The following is a 7,500-nucleotide window of genomic DNA, read 5'->3' on the forward strand; positions in this document are numbered from 1 at the left end:
GGTTATGGAATCTGCTACTGGTACCATTTCCCTGTCTCCATTGGTACAAGCGTAAACCGAAGTACGTAAGTTTTTTATCTTTATATTTGTCCTAACCTTTCCAGTGTTGCATTTGTCAAAATTAGTGTTATTCTCTGCTACATCATGCGATGATCATTTTTTGCTTGTTTTCTTACTATATTATTATCAAAGCTATAATAATTTAAGTCTTATATCCAGGTATATTCTTTAGGTTTTGACGCAACGCTTTTCAATTTAAAATCTCTACGATAATGTTGTAACCCATTCACTATGTATGTCGTATGCAAGTGGATATGTGCTATGTGCTACACGTCCATATTAATTAAGCCTCATGCAAGACATGTGTAGCTTTTGTTGTTTCTATTTGTTGGCGTATAGCGTGCCACGTACCAGGCTTATTTTATGTAAGATAAGTTAGAATCTATAATAATTGTTAGTATCTTAATTATCCTATTTCAGTTCGAACCTACGATCTATCTGAGAACTACAAGTTATGAATAACTACAGTTGGCTTCTATATCTGTAAACCTTTATCATCCAGACTAAGAATATTATCATGTGCAAACTACGGATTTATTTGCTATCGTTCGATTTGGATTTGTCAACTCCACCATCATTATTTATAGCAATAACACTGTACACAGCCTTGGTTGATTATTTTTCTGATTGTCTGTATATGAAATCGCTTTGAATCAATCTGTTGAGTTCGAACCAAGTACCAAGAGATCCTGTGACTGTTTGAGAGCTTTGGAATATTGGCAACCTTTGTTAGTTTTGGGCAGTTACATTAGTTCGAATTCGGCTACATTATTGAAGATTTGGTTTTATCAATGGAGTCGATAATGTAAATTGACTACCGTACAGAGATTCGAAAAGCTTTTAGAATCTCTGTATGGTGGTCAATTTACATTATCAACTCCGTTGATAAAACCAAATTTTTGTATACTACTTCCCCATCGATGCAGCACCACAGTTTCTTTAGAAACCATCCCCTCCAAACATTATTGAAGAGCCCAGTTCGACTGCACCGTGTCTGCAAAGGTACATTGTATTCAAGGAATACGATTACATCAGTGCGACATTAGATATTTGGACACGACACCCTGTCACCAAACACTATCTTGTTGACATAGCTTTATTACTTCCGATTCGATAATCTGCTACTCGTGCTATCAGTAAGGTTATGGAATCTGCTACTGGTAATGTGAAAAAAATAACAAAAGGAATCGTCAGTGAAGTTCTTGAATGAGGCGATTCATTCTGAATTCGCTGTTCCTAAAAAATTGATGTTTTTCCTACGACTGAAATATCAGGCACGTATTGATAGAGGATTTAGAGAGTCCCAAAAGGGAAGACCGTAAATGAAGGTCTACAAGGTGGTTACAAATTAAGAATACTAAGCTATTTCATTGCAAAGAAAAAATCACTGTTATCACTGAGGTGCTGTGGGTGATTTATCGTAGAAACCAAGGATCATTCATTCTTCTTTAACCTGCGCTGTGGCATCCAGGGCTTCTTGTCACGTCCAAAGAATGGATGGATGCTTCTTGCTTCTCTCTGAAAGTTCAGGTAAGATAAATGTTAAAACTTGTGTTTTCCTGATCAACCTTGTCAACATGACAAAATTGCTTACAAGTTTCGAACTCTCGCCACTTCGGCCAGGTTTGCGTCTATGAACAATACTGTCGAAGTGGAAGTTCAAGCTTTTTGGAAAATGATTTCAGTATGTTTCCGCGCAAAAAAAATATGAGGCAGTTTTCTTTTGTTTGAGACAGAATGAAGCATTTCCTCGGCCCTCGAAATCTTTTTAACCGCATAGACCACTGACCAAAACATCGCAGGAACTTCTAACAACATTGTCTTTCAAAATGTGATGGGTAAAAGGAATGATGCGGAATGAAATCATCCACAAGAAGATTCGTAAAAATTTCGATTCGTATCGACGACCCCTCCCAAAATGAATAGCAAGTCAGCGTATCCATTTTCAACAAAAGTAACTCAACCAAGGTACATAGAGCGGTTTTCGATTGAATGTCGAAAGTAATTAGCGAATTCCTTGGGTTTATGATTACTTCACTCAGTGATTGGTTCAAAGTGCTCGCGCCATTTTTTCAACCAATCAGAAGTGAAACCAAAACCAATCGTGGCTCGCGCGTGCACATTTTCCCGCGCTTTGTGTCGGCTACGTGTAATTACTTCGAGTTTTGATTGGTTTACTGGATTGTCTCCGTCCTTCTTGATTGGCCAAAGTAATTATTTTGGTTTTGGTTTTACGACACTCATTTGAAAACTGCTCTATCACATTCCAACCTTTTCCTGCAACTGCATTCTTTTCGCAATAAGTCCACTTGGTTTTGGTAGTCCCTGGCAGTCAGTCTCCACAACCAAACCGGCGATTACAAAGACAGCAACAAGAATGACGAGAGCTATTTTCTTCATTTTGATTGTGTGAAAACCGACGAATCTTGAGTATCTAACTTTGTGTGTTGTTGTTTGTGTCTGAAAGGTCTCCTTGTTTTCCTGAAAGGAAAGAAATACATTGTTTATTCTTCGAACCAAGAAAAAGCTCCCACTTTTCCTTTCGGCTTAATTGCGTGTTTTAAAACAACAGCCTCGTGCTCACTGCTCATAGAGACCTTCGACGCGCATGCGCTTTAGCAAAATCCAAAGACTGTACGTAGATGATAAACTGAATCAGCAGTAACAAACCCCGATGCAAAGTGGTCACTATTTACCGCGATCTATAGTAAGAAATGTATGATAGGCATGGCATCTGGGCTGTAATTTACAGTGCGATGGCTGAAGATACGTAAAAGATGAAGACTGCAAAACCTGCCCGTGTTTGTGCGTTGTGGAGAAAACACATTTTGTACTGAGAAGCAATGACGAAGTGAGATTAGGGTTAGGGTTAGGATCTCTCCCTCACTTTTTCCGTATTCTCACGCTTTCATTTCTTACAAGGTGTAGCTTCTCTGACGAAAGACTGCATAGGATTACCTACCTAGAGTTTTAAAAGAAGGCATATTTTGAGCTACCTTACAGTTACTTATGACATCTGTGATTTGAGCTCAAATTTCCCTTTGTTTTCATTCTGAGTCTTTTGTCAAAAGATCTCAATTAATCCGTTATGAATAAATGGATATTTAAAATGAACTAAAAACCTCTTCCTTGCAACATTTGGATGCCAACTTTCACGGTTATCAGGCTAATAAAGAGACAGTACCATTACATTTTCACTTAAACTGTGAAAACAATGTTCATACTGTCTCTGTCTTTTATATTTTAACTCATCATTAAGCAATAAAGGACCTAGAGGACTGTAAATCAATTACATCCGGTTTTTGTTCAATTCGAAGTTGTCATGTTTCAAAACAACTCGGAAAGAAACAAAAGACAAACTGAAACTAAACCGTGATACCAGGATTCGTGTACCCAAGTGGAAAAAGTCATTTCACGATTTTATAACCATTGAAAGCCGTGAAAGCAGGGCCGTACTGAAATGAATTTCAAGCATGGTAAGGAAGCCTTTTATTTAAAGTAAAAAACGTATTTTACCTTATCATTCTGTGTTTCTAAATTAACGCTCTTTAAATATGCAAAATACACTTGCTAGTTAAACCATGCAAAAAAGCATGTTTCTATCTATTTTGCCATAAAGGGATTATCAAAATCCAATTTTCGGATGTTGGACCTTTTGTAATAATTTATGGGTGATAAACTGTAGCATACCCGTTCAGCTATTTGCATATCAACCGGATGGGTAAATACGATAAGTGGAATGATTATAAGTTGTGTGAAATTTGTGCAATCCATCGGTTTGTAAGTGGTTAGTCTGTTTTCCCCCTAAATCAAGATGGCAGCGAAAATTGAGATTATTTCAATGCATTGATTAAAACGCATTATGTTAGAGAATGCAGAGAATGGGTGTGTGTAAGAACGCCTCGTGCCATATTAGAACCTTACAAAATGTGCATGTAACGTGACACTCTTAAAAGCGCCTTATGTAACCTTACTCTTACAAATGCCATGTGTATCTGTGAAATGGAAGACGTCTTACAAACGCCTAGCCTCCTTCGCAGCGGTTTTTAAGCTCGGTTCGTCTGAGCCTGAAAATGGCTGCGAAGGAGGCCAACAAACGCCTTGCGTAAGTTACATTTAAAACCGCCCTCTATATAGAAACTTTTAAAGCCACGCAGTGTGTAAGAAGTCAAAATCCTATTGTGGATTTTACTCCCGGGGGGGGGGGGGGGTACTCGATGTATCCCTGGTTGGGGAGTTGCGGCGCGGCCCCTCATACCCTGACCCTGTTTAAGACAAATATCGCTGATTTTCCTACCCATTTTAAGACAGAATTCCGATTTTTGATACCCTGTTTAAGACATTTAACCCAGTTTAAGACAAAAATTGATAAATCGATACCCTGATTAAGACAAAAAATGATAAATTCGATACCCTGTTCAAGACAAAAATCCCGAAAAACATACCCTGGCTGGCCGCACGTCCCCATTAAGCCCTTATAAGGGAGTACCCCCCCCCCCCCCCGGGGTTTTACTTTGCTTATATAATCACTATACATACAACTGAGTTAACATTGCAGAAATATTGTTATACAGTGATCATGCACGACACGAATTTCAATGAAGTGTTGTATAAAACCGAAAACGAAAGCAATTATTCCGAGAAATTGAAAAACCAAAACCGTTCATTTTGGGTAGACGTATCTTCCCATCTCCCAAAGAATGATATCAACGCATGTCATGCCAAAAATGTGAAACAATCCGATTTTGTGTAACTCAAAATGGGTCAAAAAAACCCGAATCATTGTTCGCTTTTATACTCGAGACGCACTATCCGTCTAAACGAACTTGGGCAAGACCTCCTCAGTAACATGACCGTCGATAGATCTATTCTAACTAACGAACGACTAAGATAATGAGAGATTCGAAAACTGGAAGAGATGAAATAAGATAAAAGGCCAAAAAGTTGCCAGATCGCACTTCAGATCTTCAACAAAAATGAATTTCGTAGGAAACAATAAACAACTGCGTTATACATTATTATAAAATTATGGCTTGTGTTTGGAGCCGATATAACGCACGCTCTGATTGGCTAATTGTGACTGAATTGTAGGGCATTATTCTCCCGTAATGCTGCGCTCGGTCCGTACTGCCACGACCTCGGGCCAATAGTCCCCAGTACGACCCTCGCGCTCGGTTAGTAAGAAGTTGATAATTCTTACAAATAATACCTTGAAGTCTTTTATTAAAAGTATACATATAGGCAAGGGGGGGGGGGGGGGGAAGCTGGCAGAAACAAGATCGTAATTAGGAGAGTTGTAAAACTTATGACCTTGATAAAAAGCGAGGAGAATTATTTAATATTAGTTCTGCAGTAAAGTAATTGGAAGGACTTACATTTTCTTATATAATAAGAATGTATTTGAATTTTTGAGTAAAACAATTTTGTTTGCTTACAGTGAACGGGAAGGGTCGAGATTTGATAGGAGTACATAAATTTGCCCAGTTGCAAGGTGTTTATGTTTATGTTCAATATGCACTCAGATGAATTGAGGAAACTTGTTTGAAGCCTAAATTAACCTCGAGAAAAAATAGGGTCAGGTTAGGATTAGTTTTGGTTATTATACATGCTTGTCAATTCTGACTTATCAGTATAAAAAAGTAAATAATGAAAAGAACTGTGTTGAGTTCATCATTTTTGTCGCTAAAGTGTAGCGATGAAGACACAGGACGATAGATCTCGAGTCAAAGGTGAGTGCATACTGTACAGTTCTTTATTCCCAAATAATTTTGCAATGTTGATACTGAATGGCTAAATGTATGAAAAACCGATAACCTATTAGAAAGCTGCCTCGAAGTTGCGGCAGCACTGAAAGGACTTTAGTTTTATGATATGCGTGGACAGGTATCGCCATGGCTATGACTTTCTTTACATCGGAGGCCATCTTGAAAGTCGCCTGTAGATAGTCACTATGAACAATGTATTTAAGTTCTAGCTTTGTAAGTACTTTCTGTCGTGTACCTCAAGGATGCTCCTTGGAACAATTCCCTTTGATTCACTCATTTCTCCTTTCCTAACCTATGACCGTGACACACTGGGGTAGTAGATATTTCAACACAAGTAACGGAAATTTACAAATAGAATACCAGAAGTGCAGCAGATAAGTAAAAAATTACGGTTATTAAACATTCTTATTTAAAATAACATAAAATCATGTTTCTTGAATTAAAATGATCTTCGAAGTAAATACTAAAATTTGAACAATTTTCTTATTCAATTAATTTTTCTCATGATTTATTTATTGCAACAAGGATCAAATTGATTTACCTATTCTACAATCCTCGCCAAAAATCCTTGAAACAAACCCTTCTCCTGCACAGTGTTGAGATGACATTTTACTGTTTGACTGGCTGCAACAACATTGAAAAAGGGAGGGGGACGAATACGGTGCGAGAATGTTCAAAGTGTTTCAAGGTTTTTGTCAAAGATTGTAGGTTAGTCGCAGATAGGCTCTTTGCTCTTGACGTGTGGGTCTCTCTAAGTGCAACGGGGCTTTGCTTTGGCACCCTTTTCCTTTTGGGCCGTATAGTTATTTTTAAGGCGGCCAACACCTATTGTATCTTTTCGTTTTTCTTTTCAGGATGAATCTCAAGCCATTGCGGTGACAAATTCCAACTCGTACACGGATCCATTAATTTAATGGGTGTCAGCTGTGAAGAGGTCACTACGGTGTGTGAACAATCATGATATCGACTTCCAACATAAAACGGTTGGAAGAAAGGAAAACAAATCCTGTTTCGTATTTTCCGACAATTCTCGATAATAGTTGTTCCTTTTATTCAACGAAGACTACAGCCTGCGAGCAGGCTCTCGGTGATTCGAGGTGCATGAACGGCCTTTGTTGTCAGCTGTGGTCTCACAGTTAGTGGCCACGTCCTAATCTAATAACACAACGATTGTTCTTTCACAAATAAAGATTTTTAAAGACTAAAAACAGTGAGGATAAAATTTGTTCCACCAAAAGAGCAGACAGAAAAGTATAAAATAGAAAAGAAAAATAGAGCTTATCTGCTGAATACTCCGCCACTTATTTGCATAATAATAACATCTATTGTATTCTGGCTCGTTCTGAAAGTCGCTTATAGTAATGAAGTCGGAACGAAGACTCAAGTTTTTCATCAAATAGAATCATGTTTTAAAACTGAATTTGTTTTTTCTATTGTTGTACAGAAGACAGGAGAGGTGATTCATTCATTTCCTTTAATTGGATAAAGAATTGGACCAATAGTCTTTAAATCATGATGTGGGCGGAACATTCTTTTACTTTGACAGATCACGTGTTTCCGCGTTAAGGGCTTTTGTACTGCTATACCCTCTCGATCATTCTCGGCGAATTTAAAGTACGTTTTATCAACGATTTACTGTACATGTATGTGTGTACAGTAGATTTTTTCGATCGGT

The 7,500-nt window shown here is 37.9% G+C and overlaps 1 long non-coding RNA gene across 1 annotated transcript in view; it reads right to left on the reverse strand.

Moving 5' to 3' along the window:
* Positions 1–1,262: 1,262 nt before the first annotated feature.
* The window catches only part of LOC138011320 (uncharacterized), a 12,357-nt gene continuing 6,119 nt past the window's right edge, over positions 1,263–7,500 (reverse strand). The window contains exons 2-3 of the long non-coding RNA XR_011124690.1: positions 2,332–2,541; positions 1,263–1,578 (exon numbers count right to left, since the gene is read on the reverse strand). This is a non-coding gene — a long non-coding RNA (uncharacterized lncRNA). The remainder of the gene's footprint in view (positions 1,579–2,331; positions 2,542–7,500) is intronic.

This window comes from Montipora foliosa, chromosome 7 (assembly GCF_036669935.1).
Source record: "Montipora foliosa isolate CH-2021 chromosome 7, ASM3666993v2, whole genome shotgun sequence".
In the NCBI taxonomy this organism is placed as follows: Eukaryota; Metazoa; Cnidaria; class Anthozoa; order Scleractinia; family Acroporidae; genus Montipora; species Montipora foliosa.